The 24,571-nt window shown below is 44.7% G+C and overlaps 8 non-coding genes across 8 annotated transcripts; all 8 read left to right on the top strand.

Annotated features, from left to right (window-relative positions):
• Positions 1 to 1,608: 1,608 nt before the first annotated feature.
• LOC130308422 (U2 spliceosomal RNA) lies at positions 1,609 to 1,799 on the top strand. The gene has a single exon (XR_008857401.1). It is a non-coding gene; the product is annotated as a U2 spliceosomal RNA (small nuclear RNA).
• A 2,074-nt stretch (positions 1,800 to 3,873) lies between these two features.
• Positions 3,874 to 4,064, top strand: LOC130308421 (U2 spliceosomal RNA). The gene has a single exon (XR_008857400.1). It is a non-coding gene; the product is annotated as a U2 spliceosomal RNA (small nuclear RNA).
• A 2,093-nt stretch (positions 4,065 to 6,157) lies between these two features.
• On the top strand, positions 6,158 to 6,348 carry LOC130308420 (U2 spliceosomal RNA). Its single transcript, XR_008857399.1, has one exon. It is a non-coding gene; the product is annotated as a U2 spliceosomal RNA (small nuclear RNA).
• A 6,902-nt stretch (positions 6,349 to 13,250) lies between these two features.
• LOC130308494 (U2 spliceosomal RNA) lies at positions 13,251 to 13,442 on the top strand. The gene has a single exon (XR_008857464.1). It is a non-coding gene; the product is annotated as a U2 spliceosomal RNA (small nuclear RNA).
• A 2,060-nt stretch (positions 13,443 to 15,502) lies between these two features.
• On the top strand, positions 15,503 to 15,692 carry LOC130308470 (U2 spliceosomal RNA). Its single transcript, XR_008857447.1, has one exon. It is a non-coding gene; the product is annotated as a U2 spliceosomal RNA (small nuclear RNA).
• A 2,082-nt stretch (positions 15,693 to 17,774) lies between these two features.
• LOC130308465 (U2 spliceosomal RNA) lies at positions 17,775 to 17,966 on the top strand. Its single transcript, XR_008857442.1, has one exon. It is a non-coding gene; the product is annotated as a U2 spliceosomal RNA (small nuclear RNA).
• A 2,097-nt stretch (positions 17,967 to 20,063) lies between these two features.
• On the top strand, positions 20,064 to 20,254 carry LOC130308418 (U2 spliceosomal RNA). The gene has a single exon (XR_008857397.1). It is a non-coding gene; the product is annotated as a U2 spliceosomal RNA (small nuclear RNA).
• A 2,090-nt stretch (positions 20,255 to 22,344) lies between these two features.
• Positions 22,345 to 22,535, top strand: LOC130308417 (U2 spliceosomal RNA). Its single transcript, XR_008857396.1, has one exon. It is a non-coding gene; the product is annotated as a U2 spliceosomal RNA (small nuclear RNA).
• The last annotated feature ends 2,036 nt before the right edge of the window (positions 22,536 to 24,571 follow it).

The following is a 24,571-nucleotide window of genomic DNA, read 5'->3' as shown; positions in this document are numbered from 1 at the left end:
TCTCCTGGCTGTTCACACAGGTGTGTCATTGCTGTACATTGACCATGCATTGCTTCTGTGGTATTGCAAAGGCAAAGACAAATGCTTCCAGCCATCCATTGCACTAATGGATTGGTCATCAGCTGGCTGTCTATGTCCCGCATCAATATAGACCAAAGTACAGAGGGTTAGGCTATGCTATTGTGCACCTACCTGATGCATCAGAAGGTGCGAGGCCCTTGCTAAATTCTGTGCACAGACTTTGAGATCTATACTTTAGACTGTATCTAAACCTGCTCCAACATGGACTGACATTCTGGCCTACTTTCAGCCGATGCGACTTGTCTGTCGCTGAACAGTCGCTTTTTATGTATTCAGCACCTATGTATAATGTTGTAAAAATGCTCTAGAAGCTAAAGTCGCAGAAATGTCACACATATTTGGCCTGCAACTTTCTGTGCGACAAATTCAGACAGGAAAAATCAGTATAAATCCTTAGAAAATTATCCCCCAGTGTCTCCATCTGCTGGCGGTATTGAATAAGCATTGCTGCACTGATGGGGTATGCATTAGACGAAAAAAAAGAAGAAAAAGAAGAATAATACGCCCAGAAAAGAGGCGAAAAGGAGAAAAACGTAAAAAAACGTGAAAAAAAAGTAAGAGGAAGAGAAGGGAAAAAAAGGTGGAAATGGGTTTAAAAGTGATTTCGGCGGAGAAATATATATATATATATATATATATATATATATATATATACGCGCACACACACACATATATATAAACGTATTCTCCGTTGAGATATTGCAGCCGCTGCTGTGTCCAGGCCCAGGAGCCTTAGCACTGTGCTGTGATGTCACTCAATACCACTGACATCACTAGGTGTAAACAACATCTCTCCTTTGCTGTGTATGTGATTATGGAGCTGTTTGGTGATGTCGTCTATTATGGCCTTCATAGAAGCAACAGGAGATTGTTGCATCCATCTAGAACCCTCAGAACTACAGTGCTATGATGTCACTCACTTCCACAGGCCTTGCAGAGTGTAAACAACAACAACCCAGCTTTGTTGTGTATGTAACCATAGGGATTTGTGATGTCACCTAGAACCTTCACAGCAGCGACAGCTTTATGAGGAGCATCAGCACTGCTTTGCCTGAGCAGAACCATCACCGCCATAGGTTGTCAAATAACCCGGGTTTAACCCACACAGGTAAGTCCAATGGGGTGCAGGCATGTCCTCTATGCTTACAGCTTCCCGTGGGTGTTGGTTTGATACCGTTTGGGGACAGCCAAGGAGGCATCTGCAGGCAACAAAGGTAGGTGTGTGCTTGTGTGTGTGTTTCCTATGCAGATCCTAAGCCCAGTGTCACATGCAAGTAGGAGGAGTAAGAAGGGTTCCTGGCAAATCCGGGTTATGGATTGCATTTAAAAAGGCCCCGTGGGAGTGCAATGGGCCCCTGTCTTGCTGCTTAGCAATAATGGTATGGGTTTAGGTTCTGCTGTGTGTACTGGTGGTTGACTGCCCCCCAGCCCAGAGTGTGCATGGAAAATTGTCTGGCAGCCTCCCTGACAGCAAGCAGTGATAGTGCCCATGAAGGGCACCTTGTTGGGCCCGCCCCTTTCACGGTTATCGCTTCTCGGCCTTTTGGCTAAGATCAAGTGTAGTATCTGTTCTTATCAGTTTAATATCTGATACGTCCCCTATCTGGGGACCATATATTAAATGGATTTTTGAGAACGGGGGCCGATTTCGAAGCTTGCTTCCGTCGCCCTATGCATTGACCCGATATGGCAGTATCTTCGGGTACAGTGCACCACCCCCTTACAGGGTTAAAAAGAAAGATTCCTACTTTCATTGCTACCTGCTTGCTGGCTAGCCAGCTAGCCAGCCCTGTGGGCCTTGCTGCTGCTGCAGCCAAAAAACAAAAGGTGGTGCTTCTGCTGCTTCTGCTTCTGCTTGTGTCTGGCCGCTGTTGGAGCGTCCAGGCACAGGACTTCTGCTGCTGCTGACTAAATGGCCTCCTTAATTGGATCATTTGAGTAGCCAGCACACCTGTGCAGGTAGGGCATGACATGATAGGCAGCTGCCTTGATAGCGGGTGGGTGCTGAATGTTCCTAATTGACAAAATAAGATTAATGCTTATGAAGAAATATAAAATCTCATCCCTTCCCCAATATCGCGCCACACCCCTACCCCTTAATTCCCTGGTTGAACTTGATGGACATATGTCTTTTTTCGACCGTACTAACTATGTAACTATGTAACATAACATGGGGGGGGGTCTCCTGGCTGTTCACACAGGTGTGTCATTGCTGTACATTGACCATGCATTGCTTCTGTGGTATTGCAAAGGCAAAGACAAATGCTTCCAGCCATCCATTGCACTAATGGATTGGTCATCAGCTGGCTGTCTATGTCCCGCATCAATATAGACCAAAGTACAGAGGGTTAGGCTATGCTATTGTGCACCTACCTGATGCATCAGAAGGTGCGAGGCCCTTGCTAAATTCTGTGCACAGACTTTGAGATCTATACTTTAGACTGTATCTAAACCTGCTCCAACATGGACTGACATTCTGGCCTACTTTCAGCCGATGCGACTTGTCTGTCGCTGAACAGTCGCTTTTTATGTATTCAGCACCTATGTATAATGTTGTAAAAATGCTCTAGAAGCTAAAGTCGCAGAAATGTCACACATATTTGGCCTGCAACTTTCTGTGCGACAAATTCAGACAGGAAAAATCAGTATAAATCCTTAGAAAATTATCCCCCAGTGTCTCCATCTGCTGGCGGTATTGAATAAGCATTGCTGCACTGATGGGGTATGCATTAGACGAAAAAAAAGAAGAAAAAGAAGAATAATACGCCCAGAAAAGAGGTGAAAAGGAGAAAAACGTAAAAAAAACGTGAAAAAAAAGTAAGAGGAAGAGAAGGGAAAAAAAGGTGGAAATGGGTTTAAAAGTGATTTCGGCGGAGAAATATATATATATATATATATATATATATATATATATATATACGCGCACACACACACATATATATAAACGTATTCTCCGTTGAGATATTGCAGCCGCTGCTGTGTCCAGGCCCAGGAGCCTTAGCACTGTGCTGTGATGTCACTCAATACCACTGACATCACTAGGTGTAAACAACATCTCTCCTTTGCTGTGTATGTGACTATGGAGCTGTTTGGTGATGTCGTCTATTATGGCCTTCATAGAAGCAACAGGAGATTGTTGCATCCATCTAGAACCCTCAGAACTACAGTGCTATGATGTCACTCACTTCCACAGGCCTTGCAGAGTGTAAACAACAACAACCCAGCTTTGTTGTGTATGTAACCATAGGGATTTGTGATGTCACCTAGAACCTTCACAGCAGCGACAGCTTTATGAGGAGCATCAGCACTGCTCTGCCTGAGCAGAACCATCACCGCCATAGGTTGTCAAATAACCCGGGTTTAACCCACACAGGTAAGTCCAATGGGGTGCAGGCATGTCCTCTATGCTTACAGCTTCCCGTGGGTGTTGGTTTGATACCGTTTGGGGACAGCCAAGGAGGCATCTGCAGGCAACAAAGGTAGGTGTGTGCTTGTGTGTGTGTTTCCTATGCAGATCCTAAGCCCAGTGTCACATGCAAGTAGGAGGAGTAAGAAGGGTTCCTGGCAAATCCGGGTTATGGATTGCATTTAAAAAGGCCCCGTGGGAGTGCAATGGGCCCCTGTTTTGCTGCTTAGCAATAATGGTATGGGTTTAGGTTCTGCTGTGTGTACTGGTGGTTGACTGCCCCCCAGCCCAGAGTGTGCATGGAAAATTGTCTGGCAGCCTCCCTGACAGCAAGCAGTGATAGTGCCCATGAAGGGCACCTTGTTGGGCCCGCCCCTTTCACGGTTATCGCTTCTCGGCCTTTTGGCTAAGATCAAGTGTAGTATCTGTTCTTATCAGTTTAATATCTGATACGTCCCCTATCTGGGGACCATATATTAAATGGATTTTTGAGAACGGGGGCCGATTTCGAAGCTTGCTTCCGTCGCCCTATGCATTGACCCGATATGGCAGTATCTTCGGGTACAGTGCACCACCCCCTTACAGGGTTAAAAAGAAAGATTCCTACTTTCATTGCTACCTGCTTGCTGGCTAGCCAGCTAGCCAACCCTGTGGGCCTTGCTGCTGCTGCAGCCAAAAAACAAAAGGTGGTGCTGCTGCTGCTTCTGCTGCTTCTGCTTCTGCTTGTGTCTGGCCGCTGTTGGAGCGTCCAGGCACAGGACTTCTGCTGCTGCTGACTAAATGGCCTCCTTAATTGGATCATTTGAGTAGCCAGCACACCTGTGCAGGTAGGGCATGACATGATAGGCAGCTGCCTTGATAGCGGGTGGGTGCTGAATGTTCCTAATTGACAAAATAAGATTAATGCTTATGAAGAAATATAAAATCTCATCCCTTCCCCAATATCGCGCCACACCCCTACCCCTTAATTCCCTGGTTGAACTTGATGGACATATGTCTTTTTTCGACCGTACTAACTATGTAACTATGTAACATAACATGGGGGGGGGGGGGGGGTCTCCTGGCTGTTCACACAGGTGTGTCATTGCTGTACATTGACCATGCATTGCTTCTGTGGTATTGCAAAGGCAAAGACAAATGCTTCCAGCCATCCATTGCACTAATGGATTGGTCATCAGCTGGCTGTCTATGTCCCGCATCAATATAGACCAAAGTACAGAGGGTTAGGCTATGCTATTGTGCACCTACCTGATGCATCAGAAGGTGCGAGGCCCTTGCTAAATTCTGTGCACAGACTTTGAGATCTATACTTTAGACTGTATCTAAACCTGCTCCAACATGGACTGACATTCTGGCCTACTTTCAGCCGATGCGACTTGTCTGTCGCTGAACAGTCGCTTTTTATGTATTCAGCACCTATGTATAATGTTGTAAAAATGCTCTAGAAGCTAAAGTCGCAGAAATGTCACACATATTTGGCCTGCAACTTTCTGTGCGACAAATTCAGACAGGAAAAATCAGTATAAATCCTTAGAAAATTATCCCCCAGTGTCTCCATCTGCTGGCGGTATTGAATAAGCATTGCTGCACTGATGGGGTATGCATTAGACGAAAAAAAAGAAGAAAAAGAAGAATAATACGCCCAGAAAAGAGGCGAAAAGGAGAAAAACGTAAAAAAACGTGAAAAAAAAGTAAGAGGAAGAGAAGGGAAAAAAAGGTGGAAATGGGTTTAAAAGTGATTTTGGCGGAGAAATATATATATATATATATATATATATATATATATATATATATATACGCGCACACACACACATATATATAAACGTATTCTCCGTTGAGATATTGCAGCCGCTGCTGTGTCCAGGCCCAGGAGCCTTAGCACTGTGCTGTGATGTCACTCAATACCACTGACATCACTAGGTGTAAACAACATCTCTCCTTTGCTGTGTATGTGACTATGGAGCTGTTTGGTGATGTCGTCTATTATGGCCTTCATAGAAGCAACAGGAGATTGTTGCATCCATCTAGAACCCTCAGAACTACAGTGCTATGATGTCACTCACTTCCACAGGCCTTGCAGAGTGTAAACAACAACAACCCAGCTTTGTTGTGTATGTAACCATAGGGATTTGTGATGTCACCTAGAACCTTCACAGCAGCGACAGCTTTATGAGGAGCATCAGCACTGCTCTGCCTGAGCAGAACCATCACCGCCATAGGTTGTCAAATAACCCGGGTTTAACCCACACAGGTAAGTCCAATGGGGTGCAGGCATGTCCTCTATGCTTACAGCTTCCCGTGGGTGTTGGTTTGATACCGTTTGGGGACAGCCAAGGAGGCATCTGCAGGCAACAAAGGTAGGTGTGTGCTTGTGTGTGTGTTTCCTATGCAGATCCTAAGCCCAGTGTCACATGCAAGTAGGAGGAGTAAGAAGGGTTCCTGGCAAATCCGGGTTATGGATTGCATTTAAAAAGGCCCCGTGGGAGTGCAATGGGCCCCTGTCTTGCTGCTTAGCAATAATGGTATGGGTTTAGGTTCTGCTGTGTGTACTGGTGGTTGACTGCCCCCCAGCCCAGAGTGTGCATGGAAAATTGTCTGGCAGCCTCCCTGACAGCAAGCAGTGATAGTGCCCATGAAGGGCACCTTGTTGGGCCCGCCCCTTTCACGGTTATCGCTTCTCGGCCTTTTGGCTAAGATCAAGTGTAGTATCTGTTCTTATCAGTTTAATATCTGATACGTCCCCTATCTGGGGACCATATATTAAATGGATTTTTGAGAACGGGGGCCGATTTCGAAGCTTGCTTCCGTCGCCCTATGCATTGACCCGATATGGCAGTATCTTCGGGTACAGTGCACCACCCCCTTACAGGGTTAAAAAGAAAGATTCCTACTTTCATTGCTACCTGCTTGCTGGCTAGCCAGCTAGCCAGCCCTGTGGGCCTTGCTGCTGCTGCTGCAGCCAAAAAACAAAAGGTGGTGCTGCTGCTGCTTCTGCTGCTTCTGCTTCTGCTTGTGTCTGGCCGCTGTTGGAGCGTCCAGGCACAGGACTTCTGCTGCTGCTGACTAAATGGCCTCCTTAATTGGATCATTTGAGTAGCCAGCACACCTGTGCAGGTAGGGCATGACATGATAGGCAGCTGCCTTGATAGCGGGTGGGTGCTGAATGTTCCTAATTGACAAAATAAGATTAATGCTTATGAAGAAATATAAAATCTCATCCCTTCCCCAATATCGCGCCACACCCCTACCCCTTAATTCCCTGGTTGAACTTGATGGACATATGTCTTTTTTCGACCGTACTAACTATGTAACTATGTAACATAACATGGGGGGGGGGGGGGTCTCCTGGCTGTTCACACAGGTGTGTCATTGCTGTACATTGACCATGCATTGCTTCTGTGGTATTGCAAAGGCAAAGACAAATGCTTCCAGCCATCCATTGCACTAATGGATTGGTCATCAGCTGGCTGTCTATGTCCCGCATCAATATAGACCAAAGTACAGAGGGTTAGGCTATGCTATTGTGCACCTACCTGATGCATCAGAAGGTGCGAGGCCCTTGCTAAATTCTGTGCACAGACTTTGAGATCTATACTTTAGACTGTATCTAAACCTGCTCCAACATGGACTGACATTCTGGCCTACTTTCAGCCGATGCGACTTGTCTGTCGCTGAACAGTCGCTTTTTATGTATTCAGCACCTATGTATAATGTTGTAAAAATGCTCTAGAAGCTAAAGTCGCAGAAATGTCACACATATTTGGCCTGCAACTTTCTGTGCGACAAATTCAGACAGGAAAAATCAGTATAAATCCTTAGAAAATTATCCCCCAGTGTCTCCATCTGCTGGCGGTATTGAATAAGCTTTGCTGCACTGATGGGGTATGCATTAGACGAAAAAAAAGAAGAAAAAGAAGAATAATACGCCCAGAAAAGAGGCGAAAAGGAGAAAAACGTAAAAAAACGTGAAAAAAAAGTAAGAGGAAGAGAAGGGAAAAAAAGGTGGAAATGGGTTTAAAAGTGATTTCGGCGGAGAAATATATATATATATATATATATATATATATATATATATACGCGCACACACACACATATATATAAACGTATTCTCCGTTGAGATATTGCAGCCGCTGCTGTGTCCAGGCCCAGGAGCCTTAGCACTGTGCTGTGATGTCACTCAATACCACTGACATCACTAGGTGTAAACAACATCTCTCCTTTGCTGTGTATGTGACTATGGAGCTGTTTGGTGATGTCGTCTATTATGGCCTTCATAGAAGCAACAGGAGATTGTTGCATCCATCTGCATCCATCTAGAACCCTCAGAACTACAGTGCTATGATGTCACTCACTTCCACAGGCCTTGCAGAGTGTAAACAACAACAACCCAGCTTTGTTGTGTATGTACCATAGGGATTTGTGATGTCACCTAGAACCTTCACAGCAGCGACAGCTTTTTGAGAGCATCAGCACTGCTCTGCCTGAGCAGAACCATCACCGCCATAGGTTGTCAAATAACCCGGGTTTAACCACACAGGTAAGTCCAATGGGGTGCAGGCATGTCCTCTATGCTTACAGCTTCCCGTGGGTGTTGGTTTGATACCGTTTGGGGACAGCCAAGGAGGCATCTGCAGGCAACAAAGGTAGGTGTGTGCTTGTGTGTGTGTTTCCTATGCAGATCCTAAGCCCAGTGTCACATGCAAGTAGGAGGAGTAAGAAGGGTTCCTTGGCAAATCCGGGTTATGGATTGCATTTAAAAAGGCCCCGTGGGAGTGCAATGGGCCCCTGTCTTGCTGCTTAGCAATAATGGTATGGGTTTAGGTTCTGCTGTGTGTACTGGGGTTGACTGCCCCCAGCCCAGAGTGTGCATGGAAAATTGTCTGGCAGCCTCCCTGACAGCAAGCAGTGATAGTGCCCATGAAGGGCACCTTGTTGGGCCCGCCCCTTTCACGGTTATCGCTTCTCGGCCTTTTGGCTCCGATCAAGTGTAAACTTGGTCTGGGTCAGGGGTGCGGGTGTTCTGCTGAGCAGGAATCCGGAGTGGTGATCTTACTGTGGAATCGACAGACAAGAGAAGAACAATGGCTGGAAAGGAATACCTCCCTGCGATTGAGAAGACTGTACGTTTTGTGGTGGAAACTTCTGGACCGGGGTAAGAATCGGATTGAGTACATTGGACATGAACTTGTGGAGAAATTGGGCGGTTTTTGGCATGGATAGTTTGTTCTGTGTGCAAGAGTAATAGGAAGCAAGGAATATATGATGTGTCCTTCATCTATGAAGCTGATTGCCAGAACTTCTATGAATGTTTGAAAAGAAATGCCAGTAACCCTGTCTTGGAAAATGTAAAGTTTTTCCTCTGTTTGAGATGGGAGTGAAGACTCTGTTTGTACATATGTACAATCCGTTCTTAGACCCGGATATGATTAAGAACTTTCTAAGTATCTACTGTGAAAGTGTCCAAGGGGAGTGAAGCAAACTAGTAGTTTGGGTGTGTTTAATGGCACATGGAAGTTCTTTGTAAAACTGAAGCTGGATCCTGGGAGCATTGGTGGAGTGAAACACCCACCGGCCAATTTTTCAATCGCTGGAAACCGGGGTTATGTCTATTATTATGGCCAGCCATTGTTTTGCCGTGATTGTTTGCTGTTTGGACATGTTAAAGAGGCTTGTCCAGGTAATAAGAAGTGCCGAAATTGTAAAATGCCAGGGCATGAGGCGGGAGCTTGTCCACAGCCCAGAACTTGTGATCTTTGTGGCCTTGTTGGACATGTGTATAGAAATTGTCCGGAGGTGGCTAAGAGGGAGAAGGAGAAAGAGGCCAGAATAGATTTGGCAATTAAAAAAAGGGAAAAGGCAAAGGCAGTCATGGCAGAAAAGTTGTGATTGCTAGCATTATTGAGAAAGCAACAGTGGTGGAAGAGGAAGGTGCAGGAGGAGATTGAAGAGGAGATGGAGGAGGAGGTGAGAATTGAAGAGGTGCTAGTCCTCAGGTGTCTGGCACTCAAAAAGTTGAATGGTCGAATTCAGAAGAGGAAAGTGCTAAAGAGAGAGAGGAAGATCTTTTTCGTCCCCCACGGAAGGCGGCGAGAGGTGCCAGTGGTGAAAAGATGAGCAAGACGGTGGTGGAGACGAGTAATCGTTTTGCCGCAATAACTGAGGGTGAAATGGATAAATGCATTGGAGAAGAAACTTCTCCCTCGACACTGAGCCGTAAAGTCATTAACTCTCTTCTAGGTTTTTCTTCCTATGGGTTGTTATTTGATTTGATATGTCTTTTTCGGTTAGTTTGTCAAATGTTAGAGTCTTTAAAAATAAGAATAGAAGAGCGGCCATTCTGGAGGAATTGGCAGGAACTAATAATGACATAATTTGTCTTACAGGAATGTGGATTGGATTTTCCTCCAAAAAGGAGGAGTGGAGATATGGACCAGCAGTGTGGTCTTGCTCTAATGTAAATAGAAATGATGGAGTTGGGGTTTTGTTTAGGAATAATAAGTTTAAAGTTTGTAGTCAAATGGTGTTAAGGGAAGGAAGGTGTGTGTTGGTGGAGGTTGGGTTACATGGGTTTAAGTTTAAGTTAATTAAATGTTTATGCACCTGTGAATAAGGAGGAGAGGGTGGGTTTGTTTGAAATAATTAAGGGGTTTTTGTCTGGGAGGAACCAGTGTTGTTAGTAGGTGATTTCAACTGTGAGATTGGGAGGGATGCGGATGTTTCTGGAAATATGCTTAAGAGTATGGTGAGTGATTTCAAGTTAAGAGATTGTGGTTGAAGTGTGTGGTGTGAATCCTGGTGTTAGCAACATATCATGCTGAGAGTGGAAGGAGTGAGTCAAGATTAGATATGTGTTTTGTGTCCAAAATGATAGGATGTATGTGGTATAAGCAAGAGAGAGTGATTTATTCTGATCATGAGCGTGTGAGTTGTGGTTTGGTGTTGGATGAGATTTGCATAAGTGGGAGGGGTTACTGGAAGCTTAATGTGAAACTGTTGGATGAAAAGGAGGTATATGATAGGTATATTAAGAAGTATAAGTTATGGTGTGAGAAGAAAAAAGAATTTTTGGATTTATTGTGTTGGTGGGAGTGGGTTAAAGAAAGAACTAAGGTTTTTTTCAAGAGGGAAGGTTATAAAAGGAAAGCTAGGGAAAGAAAGAAGTATGAATGGCTGAATAAAAGGTTGGGGTTTCTCATTAAGTTGAAAAAGAAGGGATGGAGAGTGGATGGTAAGATTGATGCTGTGAAAAGAGATATAAAGGATTGTTGAATGAAAGAGGAAAAGAGTTAATGTACCGAGCAAAAGTGGACAAATTGGAGAAGGATGAAAAGTGTTCAAGATATTTTTTAAGAAAGTGATTGGTGAAAGGATGATTTAGTGAGTGTGTATGATAAGGATGGTGGTTTGGTGAGAGGCAAAGCTGTACTGAATGTGGTGAAAGAGTTTATGAGGACTTATATGCAGTCAAACAGTGTGATAGGGGTTTGGCTGAGGAAGTGCTGGAAGTGATTGATAAGAAGGTAGATTGTAATGAGTATGAGAGTTTAATGAGAGAGATTGGAATGGAAGAAATTAAAAGGACGGTTGATAGTATGGCTAAAATAAGACTCCTGGAGAGGATGGGTTGCCGGCTGAGTTTTATGTGAAATTGTGGGATGTACTGAAGGATGATATGGAGAGTATCTTAAGTATATGTGGGCTAATGGAAGATTGGTGGAAAGTATGAAGAGTGGGATAGTGGTTTTTGATTATAAGAAAGGGATGTGAATGATGTAAGGAATTGGAGGCCGATAACTTTGTTGAATGTGGATTATAAAATATTTGCAAAGCTGATTACAAATAGAATGAGGACGTGATAGAGCAAGTGATTGGGGAGGAGCAAGTGTGTGTGTGTGCCAGGAAGAAGAATTAGTGAGAATTTGTGTTTGTTGAGAGATATATTGTGGGGATGGTATGTGTAGAAAGCAGGTGGTTCGTGTGTTGTCAATTGATTTTGAAAAAGCTTTGACCGTTTGTCGCATGGGTTTTTGTTTAAGGTGCTAGTTAAAATGGGGTTTCCAGGTGATTTTGTGAATATTGTGAGAATGTTGTATAAGGAAGTGTATATAGTACGATTCTGATTAATGGATGGATGACTGAGGAGATTAAAGTATGTTCAGGGTGAGACAGGGATGTCCCTTGTCACCTATTGCTTTTATTTGTGCTATGGAACCATTATTAGAATATTGCGTAAGGATAAATGTGTGAGAGGTGTGAGAGTTCCGGGGGTCGTGGTAAAGAGGTTAAAGTGTTGGCTTATATGGATTGATGTATGTGTGGTAAGTGAATCTGTTGCGGCTGTAAGAAGATCCAGTTATTGGTAAGTCTGTTTTGTGGTGCGTCTGGTTTTAAGGTCAATTGGGGAAAGAGTGAATATAAATGTTTTGGTGGTGTGACTCAGAGTGAGGATGTTGGTATGGAAGGGGTGGAAGGGCCTATTCAGGTGTTGGGGGTGAAGATGGATGAACGGTTGGATGGTAGAAATAGTTGGGGAGGAATGTGGGGAAGAGAGTGCAAAAGAAATTGAATTTTTGGAGATTGAGAGAGTTGTCAATGGTTGGTAAGGTTATGATAGTGAAGAGTGTGATTTTGCCAATACTGTTATATGTTGCTGTTGTGTTTCCGCCAAGTTATATGGTTTTGCGAAAGGTGAAAAGAATGTTATTGTGTTTTTGTGGGGTACAAAGATGGAAAGAGTTAAGAGAGAGATTGTAATGAAAGATGGTAAAAATGGAGGAATGGACTTTCCGGAATGTTGATGTGTATCTGGGTGTGAATATTGTTTTTGCTTTGAAAAGAATGATGGGAGGTGAAAAGAGTTGTGCATGTATGGTGAGATATTTGGGTGGCAGTGTGTTATGTAAATTGGGTTGGTTGGAAAGAGATTTGAGAGTGCCTTATGCTTTTGTGTGTCCTAGTTGGTATGTATATGTGGTGAAATTTTTGGAGAATTCTAGGTTGATTGGTGTGGGTCCAGAAGTGTTTGTGAGTAAAAAGAGTATGATTGGGTACATTAAAAAAGACGAAGTTGAATGTTCAATTAATATGGTGAGAGCTGTAGATGTGGGGAGAGTGTGGAAGAGTATAATGACTGTTGGAGTAACAAATAGACAACGTGAGATAGTATGGCAGAGTTTGCATGGTGCGTTACCGGTAAGAGAATTTCAAAGAAATAGAGGGATTGGAAGGTATGAGAGGTGTCCAAGAGATGAGTGTGATGGGATTGAGAGTGTGATGCATGCATTTTGGAATTGTGAAATGGCGGCAAGGTGTGTGGAAAGGGATGAGATTGCTGTTTAAAGAATTGACTGGTATAAGGTATATGTCGTATGATGTGGTTATGTTTGGACTTAGTATGGTAGGGAGAGATAAGGAAAGGGTTTTTTTTGTGTTGCTTGCCATTATTAAAGAAAGTACTTTGGGATGTTAGGAATTTATGTGTATTCAAAAGAAAAACGTGTCGGTGGAGGGTTGTATTAAGATGATTCTAGATAGGTTATATGTTGTTTATTTGTGTGATAGGAAGAATTTGGGGATAAGGATGCTGAGGGGATATGGAAGTTTTGAAATGGAGATATCTTGTAAGTTTGTAATTGGTGATGGTATTTATGTTTGTTTGAAATTGAAAATAAAAAGAAAGACCTAATGAGAGTTGGACTTTACTTCAGAAAGTCTAAGTGACGAAGTATGGAGTTGGATTTTGATGTTTTAATGTCCAAACCTGAAGGTTTAAAAAAAAAAAAAAAAAAAAAAAAAAAAAAATCTGTTCTTATCAGTTTAATATCTGATACGTCCGCTATCTGGGGACCATATATTAAATGGATTTTTGAGAACGGGGGCCGATTTCGAAGCTTGCTTCCGTCGCCCTATGCATTGACCCGATATGGGCAGTATCTTCGGGTACAGTGTCACCACCCCCTTACAGGGTTAAAAAGAAAGATTCCTACTTTCATTGCTACCTGCTTGCTGGCTAGCCAGCTAGCCAGCCCTGTGGGCCTTGCTGCTGCTGCAGCCAAAAAACAAAAGGTGGTGCTGCTTCTGCTTGTGTCTGGCCGCTGTTGGAGCGTCCAGGCACAGGACTTCTGCTGCTGCTGACTAAATGGCCTCCTTAATTGGATCATTTGAGTAGCCAGCACACCTGTGCAGGTAGGGCATGACATGATAGGCAGCTGCCTTGATAGCGGGTGGGTGCTGAATGTTCCTAATTGACAAAATAAGATTAATGCTTATGAAGAAATATAAAATCTCATCCCTTCCCCAATATCGCGCCACACCCCTACCCCTTAATTCCCTGGTTGAACTTGATGGACATATGTCTTTTTTTCGACCGTACTAACTATGTAACTATGTAACATAACATGGGGGGGGGGGGGTCTCCTGGCTGTTCACACAGGTGTGTCATTGCTGTACATTGACCATGCATGCTTCTGTGGTATTGCAAAGGCAAAGACAAATGCTTCCAGCCATCCATTGCACTAATGGATTGGTCATCAGCTGGCTGTCTATGTCCCGCATCAATATAGACCAAAGTACAGAGGGTTAGGCTATGCTATTGTGCACCTACCTGATGCATCAGAAGGTGCGAGGCCCTTGCTAAATTCTGTGCACAGACTTTGAGATCTATACTTTAGACTGTATCTAAACCTGCTCCAACATGGACTGACATTCTGGCCTACTTTCAGCCGATGCGACTTGTCTGTCGCTGAACAGTCGCTTTTTATGTATTCAGCACCTATGTATAATGTTGTAAAAATGCTCTAGAAGCTAAAGTCGCAGAAATGTCACACATATTTGGCCTGCAACTTTCTGTGCGACAAATTCAGACAGGAAAAATCAGTATAAATCCTTAGAAAATTATCCCCCAGTGTCTCCATCTGCTGGCGGTATTGAATAAGCATTGCTGCACTGATGGGGTATGCATTAGACGAAAAAAAAGAAGAAAAAGAAGAATAATACGCCCAGAAAAGAGGCGAAAAGGAGAAAAAACGTAAAAAAAACGTGAAAAAAAAGTAAGAGGAAGAGAAGGGAAAAAAAGGTGGAAATGGGTTTAAAAGTGATTTCGGCGGAGAAATATATATATATATATATATATATATATATACGCGCACACACACACATATATATAAACGTATTCTCCGTTGAGATATTGCAGCCGCTGCTGTGTCCAGGCCCAGGAGCCTTAGCACTGTGCTGTGATGTCACTCAATACCACTGACATCACTAGGTGTAAACAACATCTCTCCTTTGCTGTGTATGTGACTATGGAGCTGTTTGGTGATGTCCGTCTATTATGGCCTTCATAGAAGCAACAGGAGATTGTTGCATCCAGCTAGAACCCTCAGAACTACAGTGCTATGATGTCACTCACTTCCACAGGCCTTGCAGAGTGTAAACAACAACAACCCAGCTTTGTTGTGTATGTAACCATAGGGATTTTGTGATGTCACCTAGAACCTTCACAGCAGCGACAGCTTTATGAGGAGCATCAGCACTGCTCTGCCTGAGCAGAACCATCACCGCCATAGGTTGTCAAATAACCCGGGTTTAACCCACACAGGTAAGTCCAATGGGGTGCAGGCATGTCCTCTATGCTTACAGCTTCCCGTGGGTGTTGGTTTGATACCGTTTGGGGACAGCCAAGGAGGCATCTGCAGGCAACAAAGGTAGGTGTGTGCTTGTGTGTGTGTTTCCTATGCAGATCCTAAGCCCAGTGTCACATGCAAGTAGGAGGAGTAAGAAGGGTTCCTGGCAAATCCGGGTTATGGATTGCATTTAAAAAGGCCCCGTGGGAGTGCAATGGGCCCCTGTCTTGCTGCTTAGCAATAATGGTATGGGTTTAGGTTCTGCTGTGTGTACTGGTGGTTGACTGCCCCCCAGCCCAGAGTGTGCATGGAAAATTGTCTGGCAGCCTCCCTGACAGCAAGCAGTGATAGTGCCCATGAAGGGCACCTTGTTGGGCCCGCCCCTTTCACGGTTATCGCTTCTCGGCCTTTTGGCTAAGATCAAGTGTAGTATCTGTTCTTATCAGTTTAATATCTGATACGTCCCTATCTGGGGACCATATATTAAATGGATTTTGAGAACGGGGGCCGATTTCGAAGCTTGCTTCCGTCGTCCTATGCATTGACCCCGATATGGCAGTATCTTCGGGTACAGTGCACCACCCCCTTACAGGGTTAAAAAGAAAGATTCCTACTTTCATTGCTACCTGCTTGCTGGGCTAGCCAGCTAGCCAGCCCTGTGGGCCTTGCTGCTGCTGCAGCCAAAAAACAAAAGGTGGTGCTGCTGCTGCTTCTGCTGCTTCTGCTTCTGCTTGTGTCTGGCCGCTGTTGAGCGTCCAGGCACAGGACTTCTGCTGCTTGCTGACTAAATGGCCTCCTTAATTGATCATTTGAGTAGCCAGCACACCTGTGCAGGTAGGGCATGACATTGATAGGCAGCTGCCTTGATAGCGGGTGGGTGCTGAATGTTCCTAATTGACAAAATAAGATTAATGCTTATGAAGAAATATAAAATCTCATCCCTTCCCCAATATCGCGCCACACCCCTACCCCTTAATTCCCTGGTTGAACTTGATGGACATATGTCTTTTTTCGACCGTACTAACTATGTAACTATGTAACATAACATGGGGGGGGGGGGGTCTCCTGGCTGTTCACACAGGTGTGTCATTGCTGTACATTGACCATGCATTGCTTCTGTGGTATTGCAAAGGCAAAGACAAATGCTTCCAGCCATCCATTGCACTAATGGATTGGTCATCAGCTGGCTGTCTATGTCCCGCATCAATATAGACCAAAGTACAGAGGGTTAGGCTATGCTATTGTGCACCTACCTGATGCATCAGAAGGTGCGAGGCCCTTGCTAAATTCTGTGCACAGACTTTGAGATCTATACTTTAGACTGTATCTAAACCTGCTCCAACATGGACTGACATTCTGGCCTACTTTCAGCCGATGCGACTTGTCTGTCGCTGAACAGTCGCTTTTTATGTATTCAGCACCTATGTATAATGTTGTAAAAATGCTCTAGAAGCTAAAGTCGCAGAAATGTCACACATATTTGGCCTGCAACTTTCTGTGCGACAAATTCAGACAGGAAAAATCAGTATAAATCCTTAGAAAATTATCCCCCAGTGTCTCCATCTGCTGGCGGAATTGAATAAGCATTGCTGCACTGATGGGGTATGCATTAGACGAAAAAAAAAGAAGAAAAAGAAGAATAATACGCCCAGAAAAGAGGCGAAAAGGAGAAAAATGTAAAAAAAACGTGAAAAAAAAGTAAGAGGAAGAGAAGGGAAAAAAAGGTGGAAATGGGTTTAAAAGTGATTTCGGCGGAGAAATATATATATATATATATATATATATATATATACGCGCACACACACACATATATATAAACGTATTCTCTGTGAGATATTGCAGCCGCTGCTGTGTCCAGGCCCAGGAGCCTTAAGCACTGTGCTGTGATGTCACTCAAAACCAGTGACATCACTAGGTGTAAACAACATCTCTCCTTTGCTGTGTATGTGACTATGGAGCTGTTTGGTGATGTCGTCTATTATGGCCTTCATAGAAGCAACAGGAGATTGTTGCATCCATCTAGAACCCTCAGAACTACAGTGCTATGATGTCACTCACTTCCACAGGCCTTGCAGAGTGTAAACAACAACAACCCAGCTTTGTTGTGTATGTAACCATAGGGATTTGTGATGTCACCTAGAACCTTCACAGCAGCGACAGCTTTATGAGGAGCATCAGCACTGCTCTGCCTGAGCAGAACCATCACCGCCATAGGTTGTCAAATAACCCGGGTTTAACCCACACAGGTAAGTCCAATGGGGTGCAGGCATGTCCTCTATGCTTACAGCTTCCCGTGGGTGTTGGTTTGATACCGTTTGGGGACAGCCAAGGAGGCATCTGCAGGCAACAAAGGTAGGTGTGTGCTTGTGTGTGTGTTTCCTATGCAGATCCTAAGCCCAGTGTCACATGCAAGTAGGAGGAGTAAGAAGGGTTCCTGGCAAATCCGGGTTATGGATTGCATTTAAAAAGGCCCCGTGGGAGTGCAATGGGCCCCTGTCTTGCTGCTTAGCAATAATGGTATGGGTTTAGGTTCTGCTGTGTGTACTGGTGGTTGACTGCCCCCCAGCCCAGAGTGTGCATGGAAAATTGTCTGGCAGCCTCCCTGACAGCAAGCAGTGATAGTGCCCATGAAGGGCACCTTGTTGGGGCCCGCCCCTTTCACGGTTATCGCTTCTCGGCCTTTTGGCTAAGATCAAGTGTAGTATCTGTTCTTATCAGTTTAATCTCTGATACGTCCCCTATCTGGGGACCATATATTAAATGGATTTTTGAGAACGGGGGCCGATTTCGAAGCTTGCTTCCGTCGCCCTATGCATTGACCCGATATGGCAGTATCTTTCGGGTACAGTGCACCACCCCCTTACAGGGTTAAAAAGAAAGATTCCTACTTTCATTGCTACCTGCTTGCTGCTAGCCAGCTAGCCAGCCCTGTGGGCCTTGCTGCTGCTGCAGCCAAAAAACAAAAGGTGGTGCTGCTGCTGCTTCTGCTGCTTCTGCTTCTGCTTGTGTCTGGCCGCTGTTGGAGCGTCCAGGCACAGGACTTCTGCTGCTGCTGACTAAATGGCCTCCTTAATTGGATCATTTGAGTAGCCAGCACACCTGTGCAGGTAGGGCATGACATGATAGGCAGCTGCCTTGATAGCGGGTGGGTGCTGAATGTTCCTAATTGACAAAATAAGATTAATGCTTATGAAGAAATATAAAATCTCATCCCTTCCCCCAATATCGCGCCACACCCCTACCCCTTAATTCCCTGGTTGAACTTGATGGACATATGTCTTTTTTCGACCGTACTAACTATGTAACTATGTAACATAACATGGGGGGGGGGGGGGGGGTCTCCTGGCTGTTCACACAGGTGTGTCATTGCTGTACATTGACCATTGCATTGCTTCTGTGGTATTGCAAAGGCAAAGACAAATGCTTCCAGCCATCCATTGCACTAATGGATTGGTCATCAGCTGGCTGTCTATGTCCCGCATCAATATAGACCAAAGTACAGAGGGTTAGGCTATGCTATTGTGCACCTACCTGATGCATCAGAAGGTGCGAGGCCCTTGCTAAATTCTGTGCACAGACTTTGAGATCTATACTTTAGACTGTATCTAAACCTGCTCCAACATGGACTGACATTCTGGCCTACTTTCAGCCGATGCGACTTGTCTGTCGCTGAACAGTCGCTTTTTATGTATTCAGCACCTATGTATAATGTTGTAAAAATGCTCTAGAAGCTAAAGTCGCAGGAAATGTCACACATATTTGGCCTGCAACTTTCTGTGCGACAAATTCAGACAGGAAAAATCAGTATAAATCCTTAGAAAATTATCCCCCAGTGTCTCCATCTGCTGGCGGTATTGAATAAGCATTGCTGCACTGATGGGGGTATGCATTAGACGAAAAAAAAGAAGAAAAAGAAGAATAATACGCCCAGAAAAGAGGCGAAAAGGAGAAAAAACGTAAAAAAACGTGAAAAAAAAGTAAGAGGAAGAGAAGGGAAAAAAAGGTGGAAATGGGTTTAAAAGTGATTTCGGCGAGAAATATATATATATATATATATATATATATATATATATATATATATACGCGCACACACACACATATATATAAACGTATTCTCCGTTGAGATATTGCAGCCGCTGCTGTGTCCAGGCCCAGGAGCCTTAGCACTGTGCTGTGATGTCACTCAATACCACTGACATCACTAGGTGTAAACAACATCTCTCCTTTGCTGTGTATGTGACTATGGAGCTGTTTGGTGATGTCGTCTATTATTGCCTTCATAGAAGCAACAGGAGATTGTTGCATCCATCTAGAACCCTCAGAACTACAGTGCTATGATGTCACTCACTTCCACAGGCCTTGCAGAGTGTAAACAACAACAACCCAGCTTTGTTGTGTATGTAACCATAGGGATTTGTGATGTCACCTAGAACCTTCACAGCAGCGACAGCTTTATGAGGAGCATCAGCACTGCTCTGCCTGAGCAGAACCATCACCGCCATAGGTTGTCAAATAACCCGGGTTTAACCCACACAGGTAAGTCCAATGGGGTGCAGGCATGTCCTCTATGCTTACAGCTTCCCGTGGGTGTTGGTTTGATACCGTTTGGGGACAGCCAAGGAGGCATCTGCAGGCAACAAAGGTAGGTGTGTGCTTGTGTGTGTGTTTCCTATGCAGATCCTAAGCCCAGTGTCACATGCAAGTAGGAGGAGTAAGAAGGGTTCCTGGCAAATCCGGGTTATGGATTGCATTTAAAAAGGCCCCATGGGAGTGCAATGGGCCCCTGTCTTGCTGCTTAGCAATAATGGTATGGGTTTAGGTTCTGCTGTGTGTACTGGTGGTTGACTGCCCCCCAGCCCAGAGTGTGCATGGAAAATTGTCTGGCAGCCTCCCTGACAGCAAGCAGTGATAGTGCCCATGAAGGGCACCTTGTTGGGCCCGCCCCTTTCACGGTTATCGCTTCTCGGCCTTTTGGCTAAGATCAAGTGTAGTATCTGTTCTTATCAGTTTAATATCTGATACGTCCCCTATCTGGGGACCATATATTAAATGGATTTTTGAGAACGGGGGCCGATTTCGAAGCTTGCTTCCGTCGCCCTATGCATTGACCCGATATGGCAGTATCTTCGGGTACAGTGCACCACCCCCTTACAGGGTTAAAAAGAAAGATTCCTACTTTCATTGCTACCTGCTTGCTGGCTAGCCAGCTAGCCAGCCCTGTGGGCCTTGCTGCTGCTGCAGCCAAAAAACAAAAGGTGGTGCTGCTGCTGCTTCTGCTGCTTCTGCTTCTGCTTGTGTCTGGCCGCTGTTGGAGCGTCCAGGCACAGGACTTCTGCTGCTGCTGACTAAATGGCCTCCTTAATTGGATCATTTGAGTAGCCAGCACACCTGTGCAGGTAGGGCATGACATGATAGGCAGCTGCCTTGATAGCGGGTGGGTGCTGAATGTTCCTAATTGACAAAATAAGATTAATGCTTATGAAGAAATATAAAATCTCATCCCTTCCCCAATATCGCGCCACACCCCTACCCCTTAATTCCCTGGTTGAACTTGATGGACATATGTCTTTTTTCAACCGTACTAACTATGTAACTATGTAACATAACATGGGGGGGGGGGGGGTCTCCTGGCTGTTCACACAGGTGTGTCATTGCTGTACATTGACCATGCATTGCTTCTGTGGTATTGCAAAGGCAAAGACAAATGCTTCCAGCCATCCATTGCACTAATGGATTGGTCATCAGCTGGCTGTCTATGTCCCGCATCAATATAGACCAAAGTACAGAGGGTTAGGCTATGCTATTGTGCACCTACCTGATGCATCAGAAGGTGCGAGGCCCTTGCTAAATTCTGTGCACAGACTTTGAGATCTATACTTTAGACTGTATCTAAACCTGCTCCAACATGGACTGACATTCTGGCCTACTTTCAGCCGATGCGACTTGTCTGTCGCTGAACAGTCGCTTTTTATGTATTCAGCACCTATGTATAATGTTGTAAAAATGCTCTAGAAGCTAAAGTCGCAGAAATGTCACACATATTTGGCCTGCAACTTTCTGTGCGACAAATTCAGACAGGAAAAATCAGTATAAATCCTTAGAAAATTATCCCCCAGTGTCTCCATCTGCTGGCGGTATTGAATAAGCATTGCTGCACTGATGGGGTATGCATTAGACGAAAAAAAAGAAGAAAAAGAAGAATAATACGCCCAGAAAAGAGGCGAAAAGGAGAAAAACGTAAAAAAAACGTGAAAAAAAAGGAAGAGGAAGAGAAGGGAAAAAAAGGTGGAAATGGGTTTAAAAGTGATTTCGGCGGAGAAATATATATATATATATATATATATATATATATATATATATATACGCGCACACACACACATATATATAAACGTATTCTCCGTTGAGATATTGCAGCCGCTGCTGTGTCCAGGCCCAGGAGCCTTAGCACTGTGCTGTGATGTCACTCAATACCACTGACATCACTAGGTGTAAACAACATCTCTCCTTTGCTGTGTATGTGACTATGGAGCTGTTTGGTGATGTCGTCTATTATGGCCTTCATAGAAGCAACAGGAGATTGTTGCATCCATCTAGAACCCTCAGAACTACAGTGCTATGATGTCACTCACTTCCACAGGCCTTGCAGAGTGTAAACAACAACAACCCAGCTTTGTTGTGTATGTAACCATAGGGATTTGTGATGTCACCTAGAACCTTCACAGCAGCGACAGCTTTATGAGGAGCATCAGCACTGCTCTGCCTGAGCAGAACCATCACCGCCATAGGTTGTCAAATAACCCGGGTTTAACCCACACAGGTAAGTCCAATGGGGTGCAGGCATGTCCTCTATGCTTACAGCTTCCCGTGGGTGTTGGTTTGATACCGTTTGGGGACAGCCAAGGAGGCATCTGCAGGCAACAAAGGTAGGTGTGTGCTTGTGTGTGTGTTTCCTATGCAGATCCTAAGCCCAGTGTCACATGCAAGTAGGAGGAGTAAGAAGGGTTCCTGGCAAATCCGGGTTATGGATTGCATTTAAAAAGGCCCCGTGGGAGTGCAATGGGCCCCTGTCTTGCTGCTTAGCAATAATGGTATGGGTTTAGGTTCTGCTGTGTGTACTGGTGGTTGACTGCCCCCCAGCCCAGAGTGTGCATGGAAAATTGTCTGGCAGCCTCCCTGACAGCAAGCAGTGATAGTGCCCATGAAGGGCACCTTGTTGGGCCCGCCCCTTTCACGGTTATCGCTTCTCGGCCTTTTGGCTAAGATCAAGTGTAGTATCTGTTCTTATCAGTTTAATATCTGATACGTCCCCTATCTGGGGACCATATATTAAATGGATTTTTGAGAACGGGGGCCGATTTCGAAGCTTGCTTCCGTCGCCCTATGCATTGACCCGATATGGCAGTATCTTCGGGTACAGTGCACCACCCCCTTACAGGGTTAAAAAGAAAGATTCCTACTTTCATTGCTACCTGCTTGCTGGCTAGCCAGCTAGCCAGCCCTGTGGGCCTTGCTGCTGCTGCAGCCAAAAAACAAAAGGTGGTGCTGCTGCTGCTTCTGCTGCTTCTGCTTCTGCTTGTGTCTGGCCGCTGTTGGAGCGTCCAGGCACAGGACTTCTGCTGCTGCTGACTAAATGGCCTCCTTAATTGGATCATTTGAGTAGCCAGCACACCTGTGCAGGTAGGGCATGACATGATAGGCAGCTGCCTTGATAGCGGGTGGGTGCTGAATGTTCCTAATTGACAAAATAAGATTAATGCTTATGAAGAAATATAAAATCTCATCCCTTCCCCAATATCGCGCCACACCCCTACCCCTTAATTCCCTGGTTGAACTTGATGGACATATGTCTTTTTTCGACCGTACTAACTATGTAACTATGTAACATAACATGGGGGGGGGGGGGGGGTCTCCTGGCTGTTCACACAGGTGTGTCATTGCTGTACATTGACCATGCATTGCTTCTGTGGTATTGCAAAGGCAAAGACAAATGCTTCCAGCCATCCATTGCACTAATGGATTGGTCATCAGCTGGCTGTCTATGTCCCGCATCAATATAGACCAAAGTACAGAGGGTTAGGCTATGCTATTGTGCACCTACCTGATGCATCAGAAGGTGCGAGGCCCTTGCTAAATTCTGTGCACAGACTTTGAGATCTATACTTTAGACTGTATCTAAACCTGCTCCAACATGGACTGACATTCTGGCCTACTTTCAGCCGATGCGACTTGTCTGTCGCTGAACAGTCGCTTTTTATGTATTCAGCACCTATGTATAATGTTGTAAAAATGCTCTAGAAGCTAAAGTCGCAGAAATGTCACACATATTTGGCCTGCAACTTTCTGTGCGACAAATTCAGACAGGAAAAATCAGTATAAATCCTTAGAAAATTATCCCCCAGTGTCTCCATCTGCTGGCGGTATTGAATAAGCATTGCTGCACTGATGGGGTATGCATTAGACGAAAAAAAAGAAGAAAAAGAAGAATAATACGCCCAGAAAAGAGGCGAAAAGGAGAAAAACGTAAAAAAACGTGAAAAAAAAGTAAGAGGAAGAGAAGGGAAAAAAAGGTGGAAATGGGTTTAAAAGTGATTTCGGCGGAGAAATATATATATATATATATATATATATATATATATATATATATATACGCGCACACACACACATATATATAAACGTATTCTCCGTTGAGATATTGCAGCCGCTGCTGTGTCCAGGCCCAGGAGCCTTAGCACTGTGCTGTGATGTCACTCAATACCACTGACATCACTAGGTGTAAACAACATCTCTCCTTGCTGTGTATGTGACTATGGAGCTGTTTGGTGATGTCGTCTATTATGGCCTTCATAGAAGCAACAGGAGATTGTTGCATCCATCTAGAACCCTCAGAACTACAGTGCTATGATGTCACTCACTTCCACAGGCCTTGCAGAGTGTAAACAACAACAACCCAGCTTTGTTGTGTATGTAACCATAGGGATTTGTGATGTCACCTAGAACCTTCACAGCAGCGACAGCTTTATGAGGAGCATCAGCACTGCTCTGCCTGAGCAGAACCATCACCGCCATAGGTTGTCAAATAACCCGGGTTTAACCCACACAGGTAAGTCCAATGGGGTGCAGGCATGTCCTCTATGCTTACAGCTTCCCGTGGGTGTTGGTTTGATACCGTTTGGGGACAGCCAAGGAGGCATCTGCAGGCAACAAAGGTAGGTGTGTGCTTGTGTGTGTGTTTCCTATGCAGATCCTAAGCCCAGTGTCACATGCAAGTAGGAGGAGTAAGAAGGGTTCCTGGCAAATCCGGGTTATGGATTGCATTTAAAAAGGCCCCGTGGGAGTGCAATGGGCCCCTGTCTTGCTGCTTAGCAATAATGGTATGGGTTTAGGTTCTGCTGTGTGTACTGGTGGTTGACTGCCCCCCAGCCCAGAGTGTGCATGGAAAATTGTCTGGCAGCCTCCCTGACAG

This window comes from Hyla sarda, unplaced genomic scaffold, assembly GCF_029499605.1.
Source record: "Hyla sarda isolate aHylSar1 unplaced genomic scaffold, aHylSar1.hap1 scaffold_148, whole genome shotgun sequence".
In the NCBI taxonomy this organism is placed as follows: Eukaryota; Metazoa; Chordata; class Amphibia; order Anura; family Hylidae; genus Hyla; species Hyla sarda.
Note: the sequence above shows the minus strand (reverse complement) of the source record. Positions and strands in the feature narration are given on the sequence as shown.